The 24766-nt window shown below is 45.7% G+C and overlaps 1 long non-coding RNA gene across 1 annotated transcript in view; it reads right to left on the bottom strand.

The window, feature by feature from the left end:
• LOC144139414 (uncharacterized) overlaps positions 1-24043 on the bottom strand; it is a 35028-nt gene extending 10985 nt beyond the window's left edge. The window contains exons 1-5 of the long non-coding RNA XR_013316197.1: positions 23919-24043; positions 23785-23829; positions 23508-23552; positions 23367-23411; positions 20722-20790 (exon numbers count right to left, since the gene is read on the bottom strand). This is a non-coding gene — a long non-coding RNA (uncharacterized LOC144139414). The remainder of the gene's footprint in view (positions 1-20721; positions 20791-23366; positions 23412-23507; positions 23553-23784; positions 23830-23918) is intronic.
• Between the last annotated feature and the right edge of the window lie 723 nt (positions 24044-24766).

Genomic DNA, 24766 nt, shown 5'->3' with positions numbered 1-24766 from the left:
TTGCGGCAATGGATGAGGCGGAGGCGGCTGCTCGGGGCAATCCCTCGTGCTCTGGTTCAGGGGGCGCTTCAGCGCCCCCGGTCAATCCCGTGGACGGGCATGCTCCCGTCAATCCCCCCATGGACGGAGATTCCCCCGCTGCTGTCTGCTCGGCCTTAGGCCAGTCGCTGTCGAATATTATTAACGATCCTCGCAACAAGCTGCCCTGCTCTGTTCGGTCCGAGGTCATGGATGTTTATTTTAAAATGCAACGTTTGGTAATGTCGTTGAGCGCCGGGAAGAGTTTGGCTGAGGGGCAAGTAATTCAGCTTCGCCAACAGATGGACGATTTAAGAGGGGCTGGTTTGTCGGGGGGGAACGGGGCCGCTCCACCTCCTACGGTGGAGCGGTCCCCCTCTTTTGCGGACGTGGCGGGCCGCCAGGTTTCGCCGACGGCTGCGGCTCGCCGTCCGTCGGGGGTAGGGGATAGTCGGCCTGATCACGCTCTTCATCTCAGGCTAGCCAACCCTTCGCCTTCTCCAGGCAAAGATATCGTCGCTTTGCTTAAATCTTCTTTTAATCCTAGTGCCATTGGTGTCGGCCCGGTCATTTTTAAGCCTTCACGTGCGGGTTTAACTGTGGTTTCTAAGGTTAGTGCATATCTTGATAACCTGGAGACGGCGATTAAGTCTAATTCGGTCACGCGGTCTGCCTTAGTGGTGCAGAAGCCTTCCCGACGTAACCCTCAACTGAAAATTTTGGGAGTGGATCCCTCAATTGTACCAGCCATGCTGCTGTCTCAAATTAATTCACAGAATGACTTGGCCATTCCCCCTGATGAATTTAAGCACCGGACGGTGTATACCCAGCGCTTTGGCGCAAGGGTTCACGTTGTAGAGGTGTCCCCCGAGGTGTTTGCTTTGCTGAAGAGTAAGGGAAGGCTTCACATCGACTGGACCTCCTGCACGTTAGAGGAGAACCTCTACGTGCCCACTTGTTTTAAGTGCTCTTCTTTGGGGCATTCAACGAACCATTGCGAGGCCCCTCGCGACATTTGTAATAACTGCGCGGGTGATCACGCTACGTCGGCGTGCACCCTGGCGGAACATGCCAATTATGTGTGTCATGAGTGTCGCATGTGGAAGCGCCCTCATGATCACTTTTTCGGCGCTTCCACCTGCACGTCGGTTTCCGCTTGGGTGGCACGCCTGCGCCGTCGGACGGATTACGGTGACCCGCAGTCGTCTGCTTAGCACCTCTTAGGAACTTTTAAACGTCACTGATGTCTCTTGAGGGATTAAAATTTATTCAAGCGAATCTGGACCACACCCGAATGGCGACTTCCCATGTAATCGATTTTATCCAAAACCAGAGCATTCATTTTGCTATAATTGGTGACCCGTACGTGCGCGCTGGTAATGTTCCAGGACTACCCCACTCGGTGATGACATTTGCTTACCCCCATAATCCTAAGGTTCTCCTTCTTGTGCAATCTGTTCCGTTTGACCCCTTTCCTATTCACATATCGGAGTATGTTGTGGCGGTGCGCTTCTCTTCCCGGGTGTTCTCGTTTTTACTTGTGGCCGTATACGCCGCCCCTTCGCTTCCTGTAACGGACATCTTGGATCCCTGCTCGCAGTTATTTATGGCGAACCATTGTTCGCACGTTATTATTGCTGGGGATTTTAATGCGAAGAGTCCCAGGTGGGGAGGGCAGGTAACGGATTCTCGTGGGGCTGCTGTAACTCAGTTTCTAGTGGCTAATGACTTTGACGTGGCAAATGATCCGGCTTCGTTGCCCACGTTTGTAACGGATTACGCGGAGGCGTGGATAGATTTAACGTTATTTTCAAGCGCCTGGAGGGATTTTTCTGTCCGTTGGAGGGTAAGCGAGACTCCCCCTCTCTCTGACCATAGATATGTTCTTTTTTCGGTTGGCTCTCACCGCCTCCCGACGTGCAAGCGGTTGACTCGGGCTGGGCGCTCCCGTGTGATGGCTTCACTTGCGCGTAACCGCTGGTTTGCGCAGGTAGCCCGCTCTGAAATTGCAGATCCGGTGTCGTTAGATTTGATAGTCGATCATTTTTACGACTTATATGGCACGCTGTGCAGGGAAAACGTACAAACCGCCCGTCTCTACCCGCAGGCCAAGCCTTGGTGGTCAGATGACATAGCGCGGCAGCGATCGCAGGTGCGGTCGCTGCGGCGGAGCTTTCAGCGCTCCCGCGATCCCGCAGAGCGTCTGGTTAGACGGGATGTTTACTATTCGGCTCTCCAAAAATATAGGTGTGCAATTGCACAGGCAAAAGATGCGTCAGTGCGGAAGTTCTGCACTGACAACACTGAGAAATTCCTATTTGGTGATCCTTTTAAATTGGCCTTTGGTAAATTCCGAACTCCAATAACTTTGCCTCCCTTGGACACGTCTGACGGGTTGCGCACGACTTCTCAACTGGAGTCTGCGCGTGTTCTGTTATCCGCGCACATGCCTAGGGATGACGCTTCGACGGACGACCCTGTGCACGCTGCGGAAAAAGCGTTAGCTGAAACCCCTTATTTCTCGAATTTACGGGACACGCCGTTTACTGTAACAGAGGTCCGTGAGACGGTGAGGTCTATGAGGCTGCGCTCCGCTCCCGGGCTTGACAGCCTGACGCCGGAATTGGTACAGGCTTTTCATGAAGCACATCCTGCTTTCGTGTGTTTTGTTTTTAACGCTGCTCTTCGGTTGGGGCACTTCCCGACGGCGTGGAAGGTTGGACGGGTGGTCTTTATTCCAAAACCGGGTCGGTCGCCAGAGAACCCTAGGTCTTACAGGCCCATCTGTATGCTATCGGTTTTTGGTAAGTTTTTAGAGAAGCTGTTGTTTTCCCGCTTGTATTATTTTTTGAATAGTCATAACCTAATCCATCCTTTGCAATTTGGCTTTACTTATAACAAAAACACCACGATGGCTCTCCATCACTTATGGGAAGTCCTCCAGTCCCGCCACCGGGATTTGCTTCATTCGGTTCTGATATCCCTCGATTTCCAGGGTGCCTTTGATTCCGTATGGCATCCTACGGTTTTGAATTTCCTTCGACGTCATTCCTGCCCCGTTAACTTGTACTGCCTTCTCCGCTCTTTCTTATGTAATCGAAGGGTGGTGTGTCGTCTTAAGGAGGGGGATGCGTCAGTTGAGCAGTCCATAGGTAGTCCTCAGGGTTCTCCCTTGAGCCCGCTTCTCTGGAACATTGTGCTTCATGAATTGTTGGAGACCACGTTCCCCCCAGGTGTACATGTACAAGCTTACGCAGATGATACGCTCCTAGTGGTGTCGGGACGTCACCGCCGGGAGTTGGAGCGTCTAACTGCGGATGCGCTGGCGGTAGTGTGTGAGTGGGCGGAATCGGTTAAGGTTAGGCTGAATGCGTCCAAGTGCTCTTTTATGCTGTTCCCTAACGGGCGGGTTAGCTTGGCCCGTCGACCGCCTACCATACGTCTGGACGGAGTTAATCTCTCCATGGTAAAAGAAATGAAAGTCCTTGGAGTAGTCCTGGACTCGTGGTTCACATGTATGGTTCACGCTACTTATCTTAAGACTAAGGTCGACATTCTCGTTCCCAAGCTGGTTCAGTTTATTCACATGCACTATCGACTTCCTCCTTCTGCCTTCCGTCGTTTATACCTCCAATTGATCCAACCGGCCATCACTTATGCATCTCCAGCATGGTGGCCGGAATCTCCATCGAATTTCTTGGTAAACCGAATTAAGTCACTTCAGCGGATCCCTCTTCTTGCTTTGACGGGGGCCGTGAGGACGGTGCGTACTGAGGCCTTCAATGCGTTGACGGGCATTCCGCCTTTGGCCGAGGTTTTGGCGGCCCAGAGGGCGCAATTTTTGCTAGTTTCCCTGCGCCGCGAAGTAACTTACGGCCGCCTCTCGCTGTCCCCGGACCGTGTACAGCGTACTTTTGATCCTTGGCGGCGGCACCCCGCATCTCGCGTCGTCTGTCCATTCCGTCGACTGGAGACGCCACAGGCACTCGCTTATGCTAGGTTACCGGGGTTGCATGTTTACACGGATGGTGCATTCTCTAATTCCTTGGCGGGTGCCGCCTTTGTAGTGTACACGCACACGGGTCGTTTAGTGGAAGCCAGGCGTTTTAAAGTTTCGTCGGCGGGTAGTGCTTTCGCGGCGGAATTAATCGCCCTCAGGGAGGCCCTCGTGTATCTAACCGGTTGCACGACGGAACGGCCTGTACGGGTCTACACAGATTGCTTGTCGCTGTTGACAGCGCTGGCCTCTTTGCGCACGCGTAACGAGGGCATAGAGGACATCCGCGCCCTTTTTTCAGTTCTTTCTACGCGCATGCGTCTTTTCTTTTTCCACGTGCGGGGCCACGCACGCATACCTGGAAACGAGATCGCGGATCATCTTGCGGTTAGGGCATGCACTGTGGGTGAGCCCAGGGAGTCAGCTTTATCGGTTCGGGTGGTAAGGTCGATGCTCAATGCAGAGGTATGGCGTGCGTGGTCGGTACAGTGGACCACGGTTCATACGGATACGGAATTGTTTCGCTGGATACCGGTAGTTACGTCCCTCCCACCTAATTTCCCGCCCCATCGAAGGGTGATTTTCTTTATCACGGGGCACGGCCGCTTTCCTTTCTATCTGTATAACCTATCTCTCGTTCCTCATCCTCTTTGTTTCTGTGGGTCCGAGTGCTGGAACATTGAGCATTATATGTCTGATTGTAGCGAAACTGCCCAATTTCGCCAACGATTGCAAGATTTGCTTCACACTGACCTTACGCCCCTACTTTATCCCGCGCTATTGCGTAACCAGCGCGCACTAGATATAATTAAGGAGATGGTTGAATTCATTAATCTCTACATGCCCTCAACAGACTGACGTGATTGGACCGCCGTGTGCGGCCTGAGAGAGTTGCCCTTTTGTATGTCTGTCTGGTATTCTGCGCTTTTGCTCTCGCTGTGCAGGTCCCGAGACGCCCTGGTGTTCTGTTCCGGGCTCCAGCGCGGGACCCAGGAGTTTGAGTTGGCTGCTCGGGCTCCTGCTCTCGGTTCCTGCGTGGACCCAGTCTGCCTGCGGCTCGTCATCACCGTCCCCTTAAATTTTGGTCGGATTGGTTGAGACCAGTCCCATCACCATGGAGGGTGTTTTTTAGTCCAGCCAGGAGAAGGAGGCATGGTTTTTCACCCTCCAGGGATGGGCTAGTTTATCCCTTTCGCGGTCCCCTTAATGTTTGGTCAGGAGAGGACGAGACCAGTCCCATCACGATGGGGGGTGTTTTTAGTCCAGCCAGGAGACGGAGGCAAGGTTTTTCACCCCCCCACGGATGGGCTAGTGCACCCCTTTTACATCGGCTTTCAATAAATGCCGCTGATTGCTGAGTACCTCCCGAGGCTGTGGTTAGCGATGATGGATCAGGGAGTTAGTGGAGGGGAGATTCATTGGGGAAAGGGTACATTTATGTGGGAGCTGATTTAGTTCACGAGGTGCCACCCCTGCATTTCGAAATCACTTTCTGATGGGACTGGGTTGTGTTGTCTTCTGTCGCGAGTTGCAAGAGCCTCCCTTTTCTTTGCTTTTCTACCAAATTGGCTTTACTTGAAATTCACATTGGAGCATACCTCCCAGTTCATTTATTTCTCTAATTGGCTTTAACCTGTGATAGCTTTGCTGGTGCAGGTTTTGTTCCCATTTTCATTTATTTGGCTTTCACTACACAAGGGAACAGGAATTTATTTTCATGGGCAATGCTCGCCGGGGTCAGGCCGCACCCCAAGTCCCTTTGTGCAATTCCATCAATATGGGGATTTCTTTTTTTTTGTTTTTTTTTAATCCGGTGGGAATTGTCTGGCACCTAGATTCGAACCACGGTCCTTCTGCACGTGAGGCGGGTATTTTACCTGTACGCCATCGCTGCGGTATATATATATATATATATATATATATATATATATATATATATATATATATATATATATATATATATATATATATATATATATATATATATAAGTATATGTGTGTGTGTGTGTGTGTGTGCGGGTTCCCAAAATAGGGTCATTTAGAGAGGTATAATTTGCCTTCGCTTGCATAAAGGGCGCAGATTAACAAAAACTTCAATATGAAGATTGTAAAAGCCTTTTTTTATACCTTATATCAGAGCTACGCCAGGTAGGTTTCGATATTAGGCGAAGCTTCACTGATAAGTATCCACTTCTATTTAAAGGAGCCATGAAGCGAAAACACAAGTTTGGTTCATACAAAAGATTGCCTCGTCAGAATCATACTGATACCACTGTTAACGTAAACTTCGGTCAAATAAGCTACATAATTAGGAAAAAAGTAAATGGCCATGCGACCCACACGCTCATTTCCGGCAACAGAACCTATGATGTCATTCGAGCCAGCTCTGCGATTGACGGAGGCCACCAGAAGCAGACGCAAATTAGGTAGAGCTTACAAACTAGCCGACCGAGCGATTCGCGCGTAAATTTAGGGCACATTCTTTACAAAGGAATAAGAATGATGGGACAAACAGTGGAAGTTACGAAAGCACATGGAAACATAAAAGTACTTATGCGTACTGCTGTTCGTACTGTGCACAGCAGGCTTGGTTTAGCTGCACAGCACTCCGGGGCTTGGGATTGTCTCAGACGACACTGGCCGATTGACGCAAGCAACGGTGTCTTACGTGACCACATTTGTCGAGTGAACCAAGCGAGCACGGTTTTAGGGAAAGCATATTTTATCCCAGAACAAAAACAAGCCAGGTTTAAATACGGGCGAAAATAAACCAAACGCTTGCCACGGTATGGTGGCTCCATCTAGGTTCGGGAAACGTAAAGAAACGCGGGAACAAACCAACACCGCAGTACAGGGTGGAGACAACCTTTCAACGGTCCCAATGCCGCCGCGATTGGGCAAGCGCTCAACGCTTTGTTCTTTTCGTTTCCCACGAGACCTAGCAACGCGAAACAGACAATATGATTCAAACTTCTTCAGTAAACCGCGTTGCGGCGATAATTTTAGCGCGGTTTGGACACAATGACTTGCTTCGGGGGCGAGCGAGCGACCCAAAAGGGCGGCGCCAGCGTATACGTGTATCTTCCCTGTACGGCGGATTCTTTGAATGAAGCTATTCTAGGCGGCAGAGCGGTCGGTTCCTGTGATGTCATTGCAGACCCCGAAAACAAACGATTTAGTGGGAAAATCAAAATTTTAACCTAAATTGTTTAATTTCTCAGTGAATAAAGCATCGTTGGTATCCGGACGAGCGCTGGGGGCACTATAAAACACAAAATCTTTCGAATAAAACCAACTTGCATTTTCTCTTCATGCCTCCTTTAATGATACCTCAGCTTGAGTTCTAATACACCATTTTTTGTTTAAAAAGGTCAGAATTGTGTTCACATAACTTCTTCCTCATTAAAAAAATCCCCGCTATTTTAGGGTTACTCAGTAGCTGTAAAAAAGTGCAAAGAACATACATTTATTTTTCGTTGCTAAACGCCTGGATTCGCGCAGTGTTAAAACATCTTTCTTTCTGGGCATAAAGAAATTTCGGCTTCCAGTAAGCCTGTTAAGTTACAAACCAATTGATATCAAGTACCGAAGATATTCCTTCTGCACACTTCCCGTAGTTTCATTCTATTATAAACAGGCTCCAAAAGCAAAGCGAAACTTAAAGTAGGCTAAACATACCAGGCGGGAAAAAATTTTTATTGTTGCAAAAAGAGGTTTAACCAGTTTTTATAGGATGGTGTCTGTTATAAATAAACGAACCTAGAACACAAATAAATCTGGTGGACGTTGGATGAATAAATGTTTTTTCAATTTTGCAAGCGCATGCCTACGTTGTTGGAAAACAACAGTACACCTCGGAAACTGAGATTATGGTCACGGCTCCCAAGGTACACATTTTTTCACGTCAAGGGGAGGGTGAACTTTACATTACCAAAAACTCTACGTTCTGAGGACTACTACGACTAAGAAGTGTCGGCGACTCGTTTTCCCTCGAAAATGTGAGACAAAACACCGTGCCTTGACTAACAAAGCTGCGCATTTGTCCCCACCAAAGCGCTTTACCATTTACAAACCAACTGGTAATGGAAATTGGTAGTGTTTATATCGCGCCCGCTTTTGTGTTAGCAGATTTTGTTTCTTCTATCAATTAGTAGAATCTCCTAAAGGTGACAACACATACTAGGTTTCACTAGTCTTGTACTTTATATAGGCTCACGATGGAGCACTTAGGGCAATATTAAAAAGCGAACCCTCGTTGCTACGGAAAACCCAGGGTGCCATTTCCTCTACCTTGAAACCTAGTGAGGGGGGAAGTATACGGTTTGTAAGTGTAATAAAAGATTGAAGGTCTCTCTCTTGCGACAGGGCTCGCAAGAATTCGGGGCCACTGAAGCGCCGGTGGGAGGACAAAACGCGCACTTGTTCAGGCGGTGGCGCCCTGTTTGGCATTGAACGGGATTGAAGCAATTAAATGGGAAACAGACTTTCCGTCAGTTAATCCGCAAACATAATCTCTACCAAGAACACATTCTGGAGGTCCCATTGTTCAAAGGCCCCTTATCATCTATATTGCGGTTTTGATGCTGAACCATCGAAGTCTTAGGCCTTGGTTCATTCGCATGTTTGCCCACGGAGAGGAAACCATGGGGCATAGAGGTATAACCCTTTGCTTTAAACGTGTCGCGTCTTTCAAGCACACAATGCTTTGGCACGTGGCAATGGAGGGCAATTGTCCTGGAGTGTCCTTTTATACACACTTTTTTTCACAGAGACAAAACGTTCTAGCGCAAGGCATTGAAAATGCGGTGTCCCGGTGTGTTTTAGTACGCGTTACGTTCTAGCGTGAGGCATTGAAAAGAAGCCTAATGCTGTTTTAGTGCCGTGACCTCAAGAGACTTCCACACCACAAAATTTCGTCAGCCGGTGCCCCTAAGGTTCTTCGCCCTGAAAAAAGTCAGGGTTACTTGATATCGTGAACTTCTGCTTGTGAAGTGGTGGACGAGGTTTCGATTCCGCGGCCGCTTTTCTTATGAACGGGAAAACCGGAAACGCCCGTGGGTTCACGATTTAGGAGCACATAAACGCCCCAAGCGGTCAAAATTCATCCGACGCTCTCCACCAGGGTGCCCATTTTGCCTGTGTACCGTCGGTGCGTCAAACTCCGCAACCACACACCCTCTATGTCATTCAGGCAGGCTACCCTATTTTATTTGGCCACTTCCTACACCACTTCAAAGCACGTGCTGCTTCACTTCGATACCAGCTCGTTCGTTGCAGTGGGCTCCATACCTTCCTATACCAATATTAGTTGAACAAATGCTTTTCACTGGCACTAAACGTGTACACTAACCGACCAGTTATAAGGAAATCACCGAGGTGGAGTACATTTCGCTGACGAAATTTTGACATCACCCATAATGCAGCCTTACGGCTACACAGGAAAGCTCTAAAGCTTGCTCAGAAAATTCATAGTCGACAAAAAATTTCAACTGGATTCGAACACGCGCCCTCCGCCAATCTAGGGCAGTCACTGTATCAACTCAGGACCCCTGGGGGATTTCCTCAACTCTGGTCAGTTAAGTCATCTTTACCACTTTGAGTTGCTGATGAAGTCGCCCTCGCGCTACAAACGGCTAGCCTCCTGGTTAGATCAGTTGGTAGAGCGACTGCTCCCGATTTGCTGTCGTTCTGTGTGCGAATCCTGTACCAGGTCAAACTTTCTTCCAAGTGCGAAGTTTCTGAGACATCTTCACAGCTCTTCTAGGAAGTCGTAAGGCTGAATTTGGGGTAGAGGTCTAGTGTTTCTTTGGCAGAACTGTAGGCTGCATTATGCGAAACAGCGAAACGAACACGGCAACGAAGGCGCGGCTGGTTTCGTTTACGCCTATAGCTTCTTGTCGTTTTGTGCCAACGCTTATACACCATATCATCATCATCATCATCACCAGCCTATCTACGCCCACTGCAGGGCAAAGGCCTCTCCCATTATTTTCCAATTATCTCGGTCCTGTGCCAACTGTGACCAATTTATGCCCACAAACTTCTTGATCTCATCTGCCCATCTAACTTTATGCCGCCGCCTGCAACGCTTGCTTTCTCTAGGGATCCACTCTGTTACCCTTAATGACCAGCGGTTATGTTGCCTTCGCATTACATGCCCTGCACACGTCCATTTCTTCTTCTTAATTTCTACTAATATGTCTTTAACACCAGTTTGCTTCCTGGCCCACTCCGCTCTCTTCCTGTCCCTTAATGTTACACCTATCAATTGCCGCTCCATTGCCCGCTGAGTGGTTCTCAATTTAAGTTGAACCCTCTTAGTGACCCTCGAAGTTTCTCCCCGTAGGTGAGTACCGGTAAGATGCAGCTGTCATACACTTTCTTCTTCAGCGACAATGGTAGGATGCTATTCATTATCATAGAATGTCTGCCATATGCACCCCACCCCATTCTGATCTTTCTTATTATCTCTGCCTCATGGTTGGGATCTGGGGTCACAACTTGGCCTAAGTAGATATATTCGCTTACCACATTCACTGCCTCGCCACCTATCTCAAACTGCTGTGCAGTCCCGAGGTTATTGATCCTTACTTTAGTTTTCTGCATATTAATTTTCAGGCCCACGGTTCCACTCTGTTCGCCCAGTGCGGAAAGCATGCTTTGCAAATCGTCCCCCGAGTTACTTAGCAAGGCAACGTCATCAGCAAATCTGAAGTCACTGAGGTATTCTCCATTAAATCTTACTCCCACCTGTTCCCAATTCAACGTTCTGAATACTTCTTATAAGCACGCTGTGAATAACATTGGAGAGATTGTGTCTCCTTGTCTGACACCCTTCCTTATAGGTATTTTACTGCTCTCCCTATGGAGTATGATGGTAGCTGTACACCCATTGTAGATATCCTCTAGTATTCTTACACCAAGTATACACCATATACTTCACCATATAAACCATATAGAGATAGCCTCTAGTATTCTTACAAGTATACACCCTATACTTGAACGCTATTTGCGTCTTAACCACCCGCTAACCAAGAACCTCGGCTTGATGCAACCGAGTGAAATTAAGGAAGCCCCGTTGTTTGAAGTGTCGGTGTGGGCTTGTCACAACGATATACCCTTCCCATTTGGCCTGTTCAGCACCTCGATATGTGGCAATGCTCTCGCTCACCTGGCCGCGCTTGGCATTTTCAAATGCGGACACAAAAAATTATTTGTAAACAGGTTCGGCTTTAATATATCTCGACCTGAAGAATCAAACAGAAGCACCCTCGGATGCGACAGAACAACATTCTGTTAAGCCACCGTTCAAGACCACATGAGGATATTGCACCAAACAGCATGATCTACACAAGTATGATCATATTTGGCTTCAAGTGATTCCTAAGACCATCATCGACCTCTATACAGAGGCTACTGTCCCCAAGCAAGCGGTGGTTACTGTCCTGAAGTTGGTACACGTACACATCTCTGTCGGAAGCACCATCGGCGCTACAAGCACGCCTGGAAGATCCAGCTACCTCAAAACATCCCTGGAGGAATTTAGAAAGTGATGTCCCTTTAAAACTGAAAACAGTGAAATGCCAGCTGATTCACTCACTCTGTCGCGAGGCGTTGGATGTTGTGAAAGAAGAACTTTTATGATTCATGCTCATGGTAACATAATCTTGTCTTATGTATTTCAACAAGTATTGCTACATATAGGTGCTTAATTTTGTATAAATTTGGGGTAAACACAACCACCAGCCAAATACTGCTAGACGCCTCTATGAAATCGTAAAGTACAGTGGTGTTAGATTATTACGGTCACATTGGCAGTAGAAGCATTTTTGCTTACATAATTAAAGATAATGGAGATATTGTCTTTTTAGCTTGTCAATTATCTAGAAATCAATTGTTTTTCGTTTTTTCTAGTAATGTGCACAGGATCACTGAAACAAAGGAAATACATTCCTGTAGTCAAAGTGCAGCAATAGCCTCATTCAATCCTGTATTTGCGCCTTTAACCCTCCAAAGACTACGCATACTTTGATACTATTTTACTGCTACACCGTTATTTTAGTAAAAAAGGCGTACATCATACTAGGCTGAAAATAAAAGAAGGGGTAAACGTGCCAGGAATGCTGGAAAATAATGAGTCATGGGGTTCGGTTTTCAAGACTTCGAATTCGAAAAACGTCTTCTCAACTCCTACTTCAAAAGAAAAAAACAATACTATCCCAGGAACTTGTTTACTTCTGAGTAAGCACTTTGCATCCACATTCTTTCGCCTTGTAAACCTGGCAAACTTTTCGGGTTGATGAGAGGGGCGCTCGCCAAGTTTTGAAGAAAAGATTTCGGAAGACGAACCTCTAACATCTTTGTTCCTGTCCTTGAACATTTCCTGGAGTGTTTTATACGATATCCTCCATATAATTTCAAAAACGCCGTAGCCTTCGTCACTGTGTAGTTTTTATCGCCCATATTAACCTAATCAAAATCTATTACTGGGTTTTTTTTAAGGTGAGCATCACACCCTTCTCTGACGTAATCAGGAGGCCCATCATGCATTACAAGCCATGCGGTAGGTTTAAAGACTGCTACGCAGAGTTTCTTGTCAAGCATTCGTCTGCCTTTATTCATTCTTAGGATACCATCCTGGCCTTTTTTGCCGACGCCATACTTCTCTTCCGGCGTACTATAGAGGCTGCCGACTTCCAACACCACGAGCAAAAAGTGGATGGGTGAATGGATCAACTGCCCTCGGTAGTCAACGCAACAGGACGGGAGCATCACCAATGCAGGGGCCGAGCAACCCTTCAAAGCATTAGAGGAGCCTATCACACTGCCAAGAGCAGCTCTTTCCACGCGTCGTCCCTGTACAGTATGTTGGTAATTGCTCTGTGAGCGCCACGTAGATCGAAATAAAAATGTAGTCGACTTTCCCTCCTATTTCGGACGTAAAGACAGAGCAGCTAATATGACGAGCGATCCCTTCAGTTCTTGAGAGGAATGAAAGTGCACCGGCGATATCGCAGGGTTCCGCAGTTCCTACTATATGTACGAGTGTTTGTGCGCACTGACGACGTTACCTGCAGTTATCATACTGAGTGTACCGCTATCACTACACGGAACCCGCCAAGTTGGATCTTATGACGGTTTTATCATGACACAGCGGCATCACGATTCCCGCAAATTTTGAGATTCGAGGCTATTTAAAGGGTACAGCAGCTAAGAAAGCCTAAACGAGAGGATACTTTAAATGAATGGCAACCGAAGGTGGTCGGTTCCAGATAAACGCCTTAGCGTGCACCTATCGGAATGAATTCAAGGCATTGCAGTAAGTGCAAGGGTAACAATCAACTTCCAACTTGCTTTCTGGATTGCAACAGTGAGGAATAAAGAGGTGGGATTGTCATCAGTAGAAGAACTGCTTCAATGAGTAACGTTAGTTTAGCTCCAATACTTGCCCTCATAAAACATAAGACATAATGAAAGAGCTGAACCCAAAGTGCTTGTCCACATCAGAATAGCGCTATCGAAAACATTATGCCTTCATAACGCGATGAAGTATGGTAGGAGCTTGAAAACGGAAGCTTTTTTTCTTGGGGGTGCTTTATGTGCCTTTAGAATGCATTTTAGAATGCTGGCTTTCCTGAGGTGCGTTCTGACATGACAATGAACGCCATTACTGGGGCATGGAAAGCTGTGTTTAAAAAAATTAAACCCCTTCACTCGCAAAAATGCGGTGCAGGCGGACGTTCAACTCAGTGAAAGAGAAAAATATCTTCTCTACGAAAATCAAAGGTCCAAATATTAAAATCAAACAAAAAGCATTGATGAAACCCCCAAAACCCGTTTTATTATGCTAGGCGTCCTCCGAATGCGCGGAGGAGCTAACCATGCCTGAGCTACACACGATGCAGCCTACGGTGAACTAGTCGACGCTGCGTTCTCCAAAGCTGAACGGTGACGTTGTGTAATGCTAAACACATAGCATTAAACAACAGAAGGAAGGTGTAAAGGAAATACAAGGTGGCACAGCACCTGGCGAAGATTAGATAACAGCAGCCGGGCAAATTGTACTAGTAAAACAGGCAAACCTGTACAGGCAATGCCTAATGACTGCGAGTGTACCAGAACCTTGGAAGTACGCGAACATCACCCTAATCCATGAGAAATGTGAAGTGAATCACCTAAAAATTTACAGTCCGATTATGTTACTGTCAGTCGTATTCAAGGTACTTACCAAGGTAATCGCTAAAAAAATTTCTGCCACCTTATCTTTCAGTCAACATGAAGAACAAGCAGGGTTTCGTAAAGGCTATTGCCCAATGAACCATATTCACGGGAATAATGAGGGGATAGAGAAGTGGGCGGAGTACACTGAACTCATAAATATAGCCTTCATAGATTATCAGAAAGCATTTGACTCGGTCGAAACCTTAGCAGTCATTCAGGCAACACGGAACTAGGGTGTCGACGAGCATTATGTAAGAATACCATAAGATATTTCAGTGGGTCCACAGCTACCATCGTCCTTTAAAAAAAAGATCAGTAAAATACATATAATAAAGGGCGTTAAATAAGGAGACATAATTTTGCCAATGTTATTCACAGCATGTTTCCAAGAAGAATTCAGAACATTGGATTAGGAGGGAGGAAGGTTTATTGGAGATTACCTCAGTAACCTCAGACTTGCTGATGACTTTGCCTTGCTACGCAAGTAGCGGGACGAATGCAAAGGATGCTTACCGCATTGGCCACAACAGTAAATCCCTAGTGGTTTAAATATAATATTGTAACAGAGATAGTTGTCGTTATAAGGAACACCGATGTGGTTAAAGGGATGTGAGCTCTACTGAGAGCGAGGCTGTCTTTTAAGTGGCGTCAATACCCCTCTAGGACTGTGTGCAGAGCTCAGTTATCCGAACAGCCTCACCGAGAACGCTCTTTCGCAAGACCTGCGCGTGGACGCTCGAGCAAGCTTCGTCTTTGACACAACCAGACCCTGTTACCACGTTCTGGTCGCCCTGTTACCACGTTCTGGTCGCCTGCAAATAAACCCGTTTATATTTTGGTGGAGGTCGTAGTCTCTGCATGGTCCCCGGCTTGGAACTACGAAGCAAGAGAGCACTCCCTCCCGTCTGACGAGGCACCGAGCGCTCTCTCCCCCTGTTTCACCAGCAGCGACGATATCGATGCGGAAAATTGGCTATCAGAAAGGATGAGCACCCACATCCGCTGGGTTGACATTGCAAATGTCTACAACGTCTTTGTCTCCATCGACAAATTAGCTCAGTCGTGGTTTTGTAATAATGAACCCAAGATTCAGACTTGGTTGGCGATTAATTTAAGATTCCTGGAAGCGTTCGGGCACCCCGCTGTGGGCAAGCTTCGCGCGGAACAACGCCTGCCTTCACAGTTTTCGGAACTCAATTAAGCGCGTGGAAGCCATATGGGACGCATGTCGGCTGTTGCACTTGAAACAGACACCGGCTCCGACGCCCCACTGTGGCAGAACCCATACCGCGTGTCAACTGTGGAGCGCCGCGGGATCGACGAGCAAGTAACCTATATGCTTACCCGTAACGTCATCCGACCCTCTACCAGCCCGTGCGCCTCTCTTGTAGTTCTGGTCACAGAAAACAATAGGTCTATCCGGTTCTGCGTAAATAATTGCCCCCAAAATAAGATTGCACACAAGGACGTTTATTCTCTGCCCCCTATCGACGGCGCTGTTGACTGCCTACAAGGGTGCCGAGTTTTTCTCTTTCCACCTGCGGTCGGGTTACTGGCCAGTGCCCTGGGCTGATGCCGATCACTCAAAACAGCGTTCGTTACACCTGAAGGTTTTATAAATTTAACGTGATGCTGTTCAGGCATTGTAATGCGCCAGCCACTTCCGAACAAATGATGGACAACATTTTATTGTGTCTTAAGTGGAAAGCATATCTTTGTTATCTGGGTGACATTGTTGTGTCTTCATCAGATTTTGAGGTGCACCTTGAGCAACTTAAAACAAGTGTTCACCTGCCTCACATCAGCTGGCTCGCAACTGAACCTGAATACGCACCGCTCTGCTGCTCGCAAGCAAACAATTATGGGCCATGTTGTGTCCAAAGACAGCGTCCGTCCAGATCGGGACAGGCTTCCTGACGCGGCAGTTTCCAAAACCGGCCTCTGTGAAAGACCTCCAAGCTTTGTCGGCTTGTTTTCCTATTTTCGCAGATTCGTTCGAACTTCTGCCACCATCATTGCCCTTTTAACGCTGCTCCTGTGCGGATACAACGAACGTCTCCAGTGGTCGCCTGCTTGGGAGACCGCCTTAACACCAAGCGGCGCCTGCTTACGCCGCCCCAAATACTGCGCCATTTTGACCCGCTTGCACCTACTGAAGTGTACACTGACGCGAGTTGTATCGGTCGTGGCGCCGTGTTCGCACAGCCGAAAGCCGGCTTTTATGAAGACGTGCTCTCATACGCCAGCCGCACTCTGGCGAAGGTGGAATGAAATGATTCCGTAACAGAGAAAGAATGTTTGGTGATCGTTTGGGCAATCAACAAGTATCGCCCTTACCTCTAGTGTCGTCCATTTAAAGTCGTCACTGAACACCACGCCCTCTTATGGCTGTCTTCACTCAAAAATCCTTCGGGCACACTCTGTCATTAGGCTCTTTGCCTGTAGGAACACAATATTGGAGTCGTGTACTAGTCCTGACGCAGACACGCGCATGCTGATGCCCTGTTGAGATCACCCGTGGGGTCGGAGGATGATAGTTCATGTACACCAGGTACTACCCTGGCGTCCCTGGACTCCCTTGACATGGCTGCCAAACAGCGCAAAGATCTCAGAATCACCTTTGCATGTCAATATTTGTCGATTCCGTCAACAGTTGCTGCCTCCCGTGCACTGCACCGCGATGCTTCGCACTGCGCCCATCCGGACGACCTTCTTTAGCATCGCAACTACTCATCTGAGGGCTGGTAGTGGTTACTCGTCATCCCTGGCCATCCACGCTCTGATATATGATCCCACTACCAGGCTGACGCAACCTGCGCGCACGCCGGTTTGCTCAAAGCGTACCAGCGCTTCCATTTGTGCTATTACTGGCGCGGAATGTACTTGTTTGTAACGAAGTGCATCCGCTCGTGTACAGATTTCCAGGGTCGCAAGTCTCCCCTTCAACAGCCAATCGGCCCGCTGCAACCTCCACCATGTCCGAGTCGCCCTTTCGGCTGTCACCATCAACATTTATGGTCCGCTCCTTAACTCGGTTACAGGCAACCGATAGATTACCGTCGCGGTTGACCACTTCAACAGGTATGCAGAAACAGCCGCGCTTTCCACTGTCACCGCCCGCGACGTATCAACGTTCCTCGTGCAGCGTTTTATGCTTCGCCGTGGAGCGCCGGGAGAATTTTTGAGTGACAGGAGACGCGTATTCTTGTCAGGCATAGTGAAGCCGGTGCTAACCAAATGCCGAGTCGTTCGCATAAAAAGCTCCTCATGTCAACCTAACAAACTAAGGGACTGATCGAGAGCTTCAACAGTAGATTAGGTGACATCATGTCAATGTACATTTGTCCCGACCATTCCAACTGAAATGCAGTTCTGCTTTTCGTCACTTACGCCGATAATACTGTGACGCAGACAACTACGGGCTTCTCGCGGTTCTTTTATTATACAGGCATGAGCCATCGGGTACATTTCACACTATTCTTCCGTACTACCCGGAAGCGTCAGTGTGCACCAGTCTCCGAAATCGCCAAGTATGCAAAACGTGCCGCCAACTGGCGAGATCGTCACGACCGTAGACCAAGTACGTTAGAAGTCCCGCCACGACGCCACCAGCGGAGTTCCTACATACGCTACTGGTTCCCTCGCTTGGTTTTCACACCGTCCAATGCCCCCGGCCTTTCGAGCAAACTAGAAGCTAAATACAAGGGACCCTACTGAGTCGTCGAACGAACTTCACCCCTGACTTACGTTGTTGAGACAGTCACTCCTCCAACAGATTGTCGTCACCCTGGCCGCGAGACATTTCATATTCAGCGCATTCGGCCGTATGACGACAAGCTGGCCCTCGCCTCGCCTTCAGTCGCCAAAGATGCTCCTTTTTCCCCGGGAGGTAATTGTAACAGAGATAGTGGCCGTTAGAAGAAACACCAGTGTTACCAAAGGTGTGTGTGCTCAACTGAGACCGAGACTTACTTTCAAGTGGCGTCCGTCCCACACTAGGTTTATGTGCTAAGCTAAATCATTGAAACAGCCCCATCGATAACGCTTTTCGCGATTCTTGCGCGAGGACTCTCGAGCTAGCTTGGACTCTGGAAAATCAGACCCTAATAACACGTTGTGAACGCCTCCTAATGAAACCCCATTTTAGTATGTAGGAGACTAAAGTAATGATTAAAACCTCATGAGAGAGCAGGGGTTTGACCCCGCATCCCGAGCATTAGACAGAGATAATTAAAAATATAAGAACGGGTGGAGTTTATTCCGTAGGCATTCTGAGATAATGAAAGGCAGCCTTCCGTTTTCCCTGATAAAGAATTGTATTACAACTACATCTTATTTGTACTGACTTACTGGGAATAAATGTGGATGCTCGCTCGGAAGGTTGAACTTACATTGAGGAAGTCTCAGTGGGCAATAGAACGGAAGATCATTTGTGTAAGAATAAACGACAAAATTGCGGAGTGGTTCAGAAAACAAACACTTGTTAAGGACATAGTAGAAATGAAAAAGAAGAAATACACGTGGGTAGGGCATGTAATGCGAAGCAAGATAAACTATTGTCATTAGGGAAATAGAGTGAACCCCTAGAGAAGGAAAGCGTGGTAGGAGTCAGCAGAAAGTTAGATGGGCAGATGAGATCACGAAGTTTGCGCGGTCGCAGTAAGCACAGGACCGGACGAAAAAAAGAGTTATGGTTAAGGCTTTTGCCCTGCAGTTGGAATAGATAGGCTGGCAGTAACGCTGATGATGATGACACACATGGGACACGCGGAAATAAGTTTGTTTGTGCATTGACAAACTTCGTAGGTGACGGCTGTTGTTGGGCACCAAAATAAACGTGAGGTCGTTTGCACACTATTAGCCTAATGAACTGAGAACGAGAGTGTGCACCCACATCGGAATTCTCGTAGTTCATGGTTGCTGCGCATGTGGTGAGAATTTTCAGGCTGGACTTCGGGACGGAGTCTCCTTCTAAAGCAGTACAGAATGAAAAGGTCTGTGAATAGAAGCCGCAATGGGGAAGATTGGCTTTACCTGCACCCCAAAGTGATATGCACGTCTCCACTGTATACAAGACAGGTTCCTCGAAAAAGTAAGTGTGAAGAGTGACAACAGATTTGAAAACCAAGTTGTGATGGTTTCTCGCAAACAACGCTGCTAACCACGTTCTACAGAATTTTGCACGAGCTGTTATCTCATCCAATTTAGTTGATGGGATTTCTTTTGATCGAGCCGTCCTCTCAGTCGTACCACACAAAACAAACTTCGAAGTTCTTCTCCAATTCGGTCTCCTTCTAAAAGTGAGCAGGCAAAGTTTTTTTGTTTATTATATACAATATTATTGTTGATGAGCCTCCCATTTTTCTCAAAATGCACTCCTCGGAGAAGAAACTGGGAAGCTTTAGGAAATATTCTTGTTTTGTTTACGGTATTTCTTGTGCTACGAACTCGGACAAAACAGAATCACAACCTAAAAAAACAATCCATATTTGGGTACACGAGCTGATCTTTCAATGAACCAGTGCTTCGGATTATAACTTCAAGCATTTGAATTTTAGAACATGCCTTTTCAGGAACCGTCTCATCTCCTGAGATATGACTATTCTCAATGAAACATGGAAAGGCTCACTAGGGAACGGCAGAATCACACTGTCTTCCCGACTTACCGGAATGCCCTACTTCACCTAAAGAATGAAGGGAAAGTCCATTTCAGCTCAAAGCACAGGATAATATCTCGAGCCATGGCTATGCGTAAATAGTGAAACGTGAAGAAGGTAGAAATGTGTTGCTATTTGGGTTTCTGCAAGCTCGAGGATTTATAAATCGTGTTTCATCAGCAGGTACGTTAAAAACTCAAGTCAGTGGATAATCAAAGTGCAAAGAACTATGAGCCTGCAAACTACATATATTTGTATATGGGGTTAGTGCATACAGGCTACACTGGTACAAATAGAGGGCTGACCAACGCCTATTCAGTGAGTCTTTCCTGGTAGTTGTTATTTAATTTTTAGTTTTCTGTTTATTAGGTTTTAAGAGCCAGGGTTGATGCGAAGACTTTCTCGCAGTTTTTACAGCTCATATATATTTTGGTTTTCTGGAAAATCGCCATAACTGCACTATGTTGGCACCTGAATACTAGGTAGAGAAAATTTAATTGGAATGATTGGAAGAATTGCCAGTGCGAAGTCATCAACGGCTAGCATTGCGTTTAACGTAGTTTAACATTAGTAAGTTTCTAAAACTTGTGTCGAAACTTTCACTCGCATCTGTAATCTGATTCTGTTTTGGGGTGACATAGAACAGTTGTGTAATAGTTTCTGACTATAGCCGCCTATTTACAGTCTGATAGAAGGTTGTTCTTTCACTAAGTGTTGCGATAGCAAATATATAGCCACCCAAATAATTTATACGATAAAAACTAGCCCCGTCCTGCGTTAGCACTTTCCTTTATGCAGAAACCCCAATAATTAAAAATCTCAACATACGGTAGTGGTCCCATGGTTTTTTCCTTTTTCGCTTCTTCTTATCCGTCTTATTTGCAGAAGTTTTATTCTCTGTAAATTTTAAGGTAGGGATTAGCGCAATTGAAAAAAATTCAAAAGCAAAGACAGAATATTGTCAAGTTGTCACTTGTACTTCGACTTATAAATCATAGGAAAAACTGCGGATTTTTATCTCTTGAACGTCATTTTTACTTTATCTGTTTATATTGTTCTAATAAATATATTGAATATTTCCAATACTCGCCTCACTGAGCCGCAACAATTCTTTGTGCCAAACAGTGACACTCTAAATTGCTGAAATTAAAGTTTTCACCGAGCATTCCTAAAAATGAGTTGCTGTGGTTTAGATACAGCTTTTGGTGAGTTAAGCGGACGCGTTTATGACAGCAATTTCTTGGGTTTACACTGCAATAGAATATGTGTATTAATAATAGGTGCTGAACAGCATGTCTTCTGGCTGGTACAATGCATCACGTTACTTTAAAACTCCAATTTCGGAACGCCCAATTATTGTTTTTTGTTACTTTTAAACTTCGAAACTGTTCACTCAAAATTGGAGGATTCCAGGTGCAAACTGTATATTATATAAAAAAAACTGCACTGAGGTTGCTTTTGAAATCATAAACGTGTTGTTCACTTTCTTGTACAACCCTGTTTTCCACAAGTCGTGAGGTGGACTAATAGCCTCTACTTCTCTCGCCTCTTCTAGTATTTAAAAATAGCCTCTACTTCTTTACAAATTCGTTTTTCTGTTAACCTTAAAGGCAAGGACCTTATGAAGCTGGATGTCTCCCTCACTGAGCACTTGGCAGATACGTTTGCACCCCGTTACAATAGGTCGCATGGCTGCTGGGTTCCTCTCACTCCCTCTGCCCAGTATTTTCGGTATCTGCGAGCGGATAAGGGTTTTTATTCGGAAGAAACCACCCCCCCCCCTAGGCTTCAGTGACCTTGCAGTTTCTTGTACAGTACACAGAAATAAAACCGAAGAGAAATTTTATTCAGTATACAAGACAATACTGCATTTTAAAGATGGAAGCTTGATAATTCCCCTCTTGCTTAGCACCTTTTAGCTTTGTTTTTTTTCATATTTTATATTTTCATAACAATCAAGAAATATCCATATCGGGTTTTTTCTTGATGCCTTGATATATAACTCCCCTGAAATATTCGCGACCACATTGTATAACAAGAAAATACTACCACAACATACGAATGCGAATATTGTCGGCACACTTCCAAACTATTTGATACAAGAGGTTTCAATGGGACATTTCTGTGAACGACAATGATGTAGTTCGCGCAAACACGGCTTAAAATTCTGTTGGGTGTTCAGAAATGTTCATACAAAGTGAATTGTAGAACTTTGCGCTAAGCTTGGACAAAAGTTGTCATCACCTTAATGTATTGAAAGTTGCCGTAATAACATATATTCTTTTCGAAAACCTTCATAGGGAAAGTGGTATTTAGTCACCAAGCTATGGTCCATAAAAAATGTTGACCAACAAGAGGCAACTATTTGAAGACTTGACTATTGCTTCCCACAAAAAAAAATTCGTACTAAATTTTCCTACTAAAATTCCCACAAAGAAATACAAACAAGCTCGCATAGAAATGTTCACGCAATGTATACCGCAATGAATAGACACACTAATATTCCGCGGCATCAACAAAAATAATTCTCAAGTATGCTCGGTAGCTACTGCTCCAATACACAGGAAGCCTCAGAAATTTGTTTGGCATAACTCCGATAAAAAAGGCTTCTAAAATATTGTGCGAAAATTCGGAAGATTCAACTTAAGAAGCTTGCAGGTTGTTTGTTTTTTGGAAGATGTACCTTTTCGCTCAGTTCATAAAAATATAACTTTCAGAGTGTGGTCTTCTTCTCCAGAATGAAATTACCCGAACAAGTTGGGCAAAAATGAAAGAGATACTGCCCATGATGTACGTCTTTAAGTTTCTCCTTCCCAATGACTGGCGCTTGCGTGGTAGGTAAAAACAGTTTTAAAGAGATAATTGATATACATGGTAGAAAAGGTATATTAAAAAAATTGATCAAAAACTGACAGACAAAACACAGATTAGTCGGCGTGGCTGCTCCTTCCGAGAGGCTTCTTCTTTCTCTATTTTCAGGAGGATTACGTTTCAGTAACCAGTTTTATATCTCGGAGCTAATGCGTATTTTAAACGAATTGTAAGAAAATTTAGGCCAACAACTTACGAGGCACGTTTTTGGGTTGTTGCGTCGCTTTGGTTCCTAAGGTCGCTATTAACAGAAAAAATGCGTTTCAGTAGCCGGGACTTAAAAATATAAATAAGTGGGAAAATTTAACCGAGTGAATTTTTGAAAGATGTCCATCTGCTGGGCCTCCGGACTTTCTACAGACTCCGTTTACATAAACAAGGAGTCTGAGGAACTGTGTTGTTATGTCGTACTGAAATGAGATTTACAAAATTTTCTTAAATTCGATAGCGGAAACTTACTCAAAATGCCACTTGGTTGCGGTGTTGCGTTGATTTCTTTTGGCTCTGTTAACAAGAACGATAAGTTTCCGTAACCCAGTTGGTATCGTAGATCCGAGATATGTTTTAAAGACATTATGCTAAAATTCGAACAGTCTACGTACCAGAAACCTCAACTGTTTGCGGCGTGAATGCGCTTCCCTTGGGTCCTGTATTAGAAGCAAAACCTTTAGGGAACCTGTTTCGGACCTCAGGGCTTAAATAGGTTTGATACAAATTAGGCCTAAAAGTTCGAGAGTACGTACCCAATAGGTCCTCTATTTCCTGCCCAACGTTGCTTTTAACTGGCTCTGTCAAAATAAACAATTCGTTTCAGGGACAGGATTGGTATGTTGATTCTGGCATGCGTTTTAAAAATTGCATGAACTTTTCCAAACAAACAAACCAGCAATGTCACTTGACGACGCGGCAACATTTTGCATTCGGTCTTGTTAAAAGAAGCGATTCTTTTAGGTAACTGACATGATATCTGGAGAATAAAGAATTTTCGAGATGGTACTGGGCTCATTGCACTAAACTTACCAAATAGATCTGCACCTTTGGCCGATGCCTTGGTTTCTTGTTGTTCTGTTGGCACAAACGATACGTGTTATAACCAGTTCGGTATTGCGGGCATACCAGTAAAATGGGAAATAAACTTTTCAGAGCACACTCACGAACTAAGTTGCTGCGGGGAGCCATTCCTTTTGTGTTGAGCACTTCATCTTCTAGACTTACTGAAAAAATACAAGCAGTGACTGCACAGACAATTATCCAACAATTCATGTTTGTGTGCCAAATATAATGGTTTTTGCTATGTTGCTTCCACACTTTTAACACAGAAAAGCAAATCCCGCTTTTAGAAGTTTAACACGGGCCTGTCATAAAATTGCTTTCAATATTGCAACCGTGTTGGAATTGGAAGAAGTTACAGAGATACAGAAGCAACGGTATGCATGGCTGTCCTAGCGATTTGTAAGAAACAACTCTGTGAGCATAGCAAACAATGCCAATCAATCACCTTAGGATTGACAATGGTTGGCTTCAAGATAAGCGATATTAAATGCGTTCGTTTGTTCGCTGTTTAAACCTCGCGTTGCAATACACGCGGGTTTCTTTTGAATTCACCACGAGGTTGAATAGGTTGAAAGCAGGGTTGCGATATGTTTTTTGTTTCTAGGATATATACGTGTCATTTGTGGCACTGTGCGAAAACATATGGTTCGATGGTACAGAATATCATGGTAACGTTTATACTTCGTGCTTTTTGACGCCGAGCTAATTACACGCTAAAGGCCTATGCCTGATGCCTTATCTCTTTGCTTTTCTTGGCATTCCTAAATGCATATCCAACCTTCTGCCTTTTTTAAGAAGCCCACCAAGCAGTTCAATCTGTGATCCACATTTGTAAAGGTATAAAAATCTATATATATATATATATATATATATATATATACGGAAAAAAACTAAAAAAGTGTGGGAAAAATAAGGTAAGTAAAGACAGAGACACACCACGACAAAAACG

Source organism: Haemaphysalis longicornis, unplaced genomic scaffold (genome assembly GCF_048455015.1).
Source record: "Haemaphysalis longicornis isolate Haplotype H1 unplaced genomic scaffold, Haemaphysalis longicornis Haplotype H1 scaffold_5, whole genome shotgun sequence".
Classification (NCBI taxonomy): Eukaryota; Metazoa; Arthropoda; class Arachnida; order Ixodida; family Ixodidae; genus Haemaphysalis; species Haemaphysalis longicornis.
Note: the sequence above shows the minus strand (reverse complement) of the source record. Positions and strands in the feature narration are given on the sequence as shown.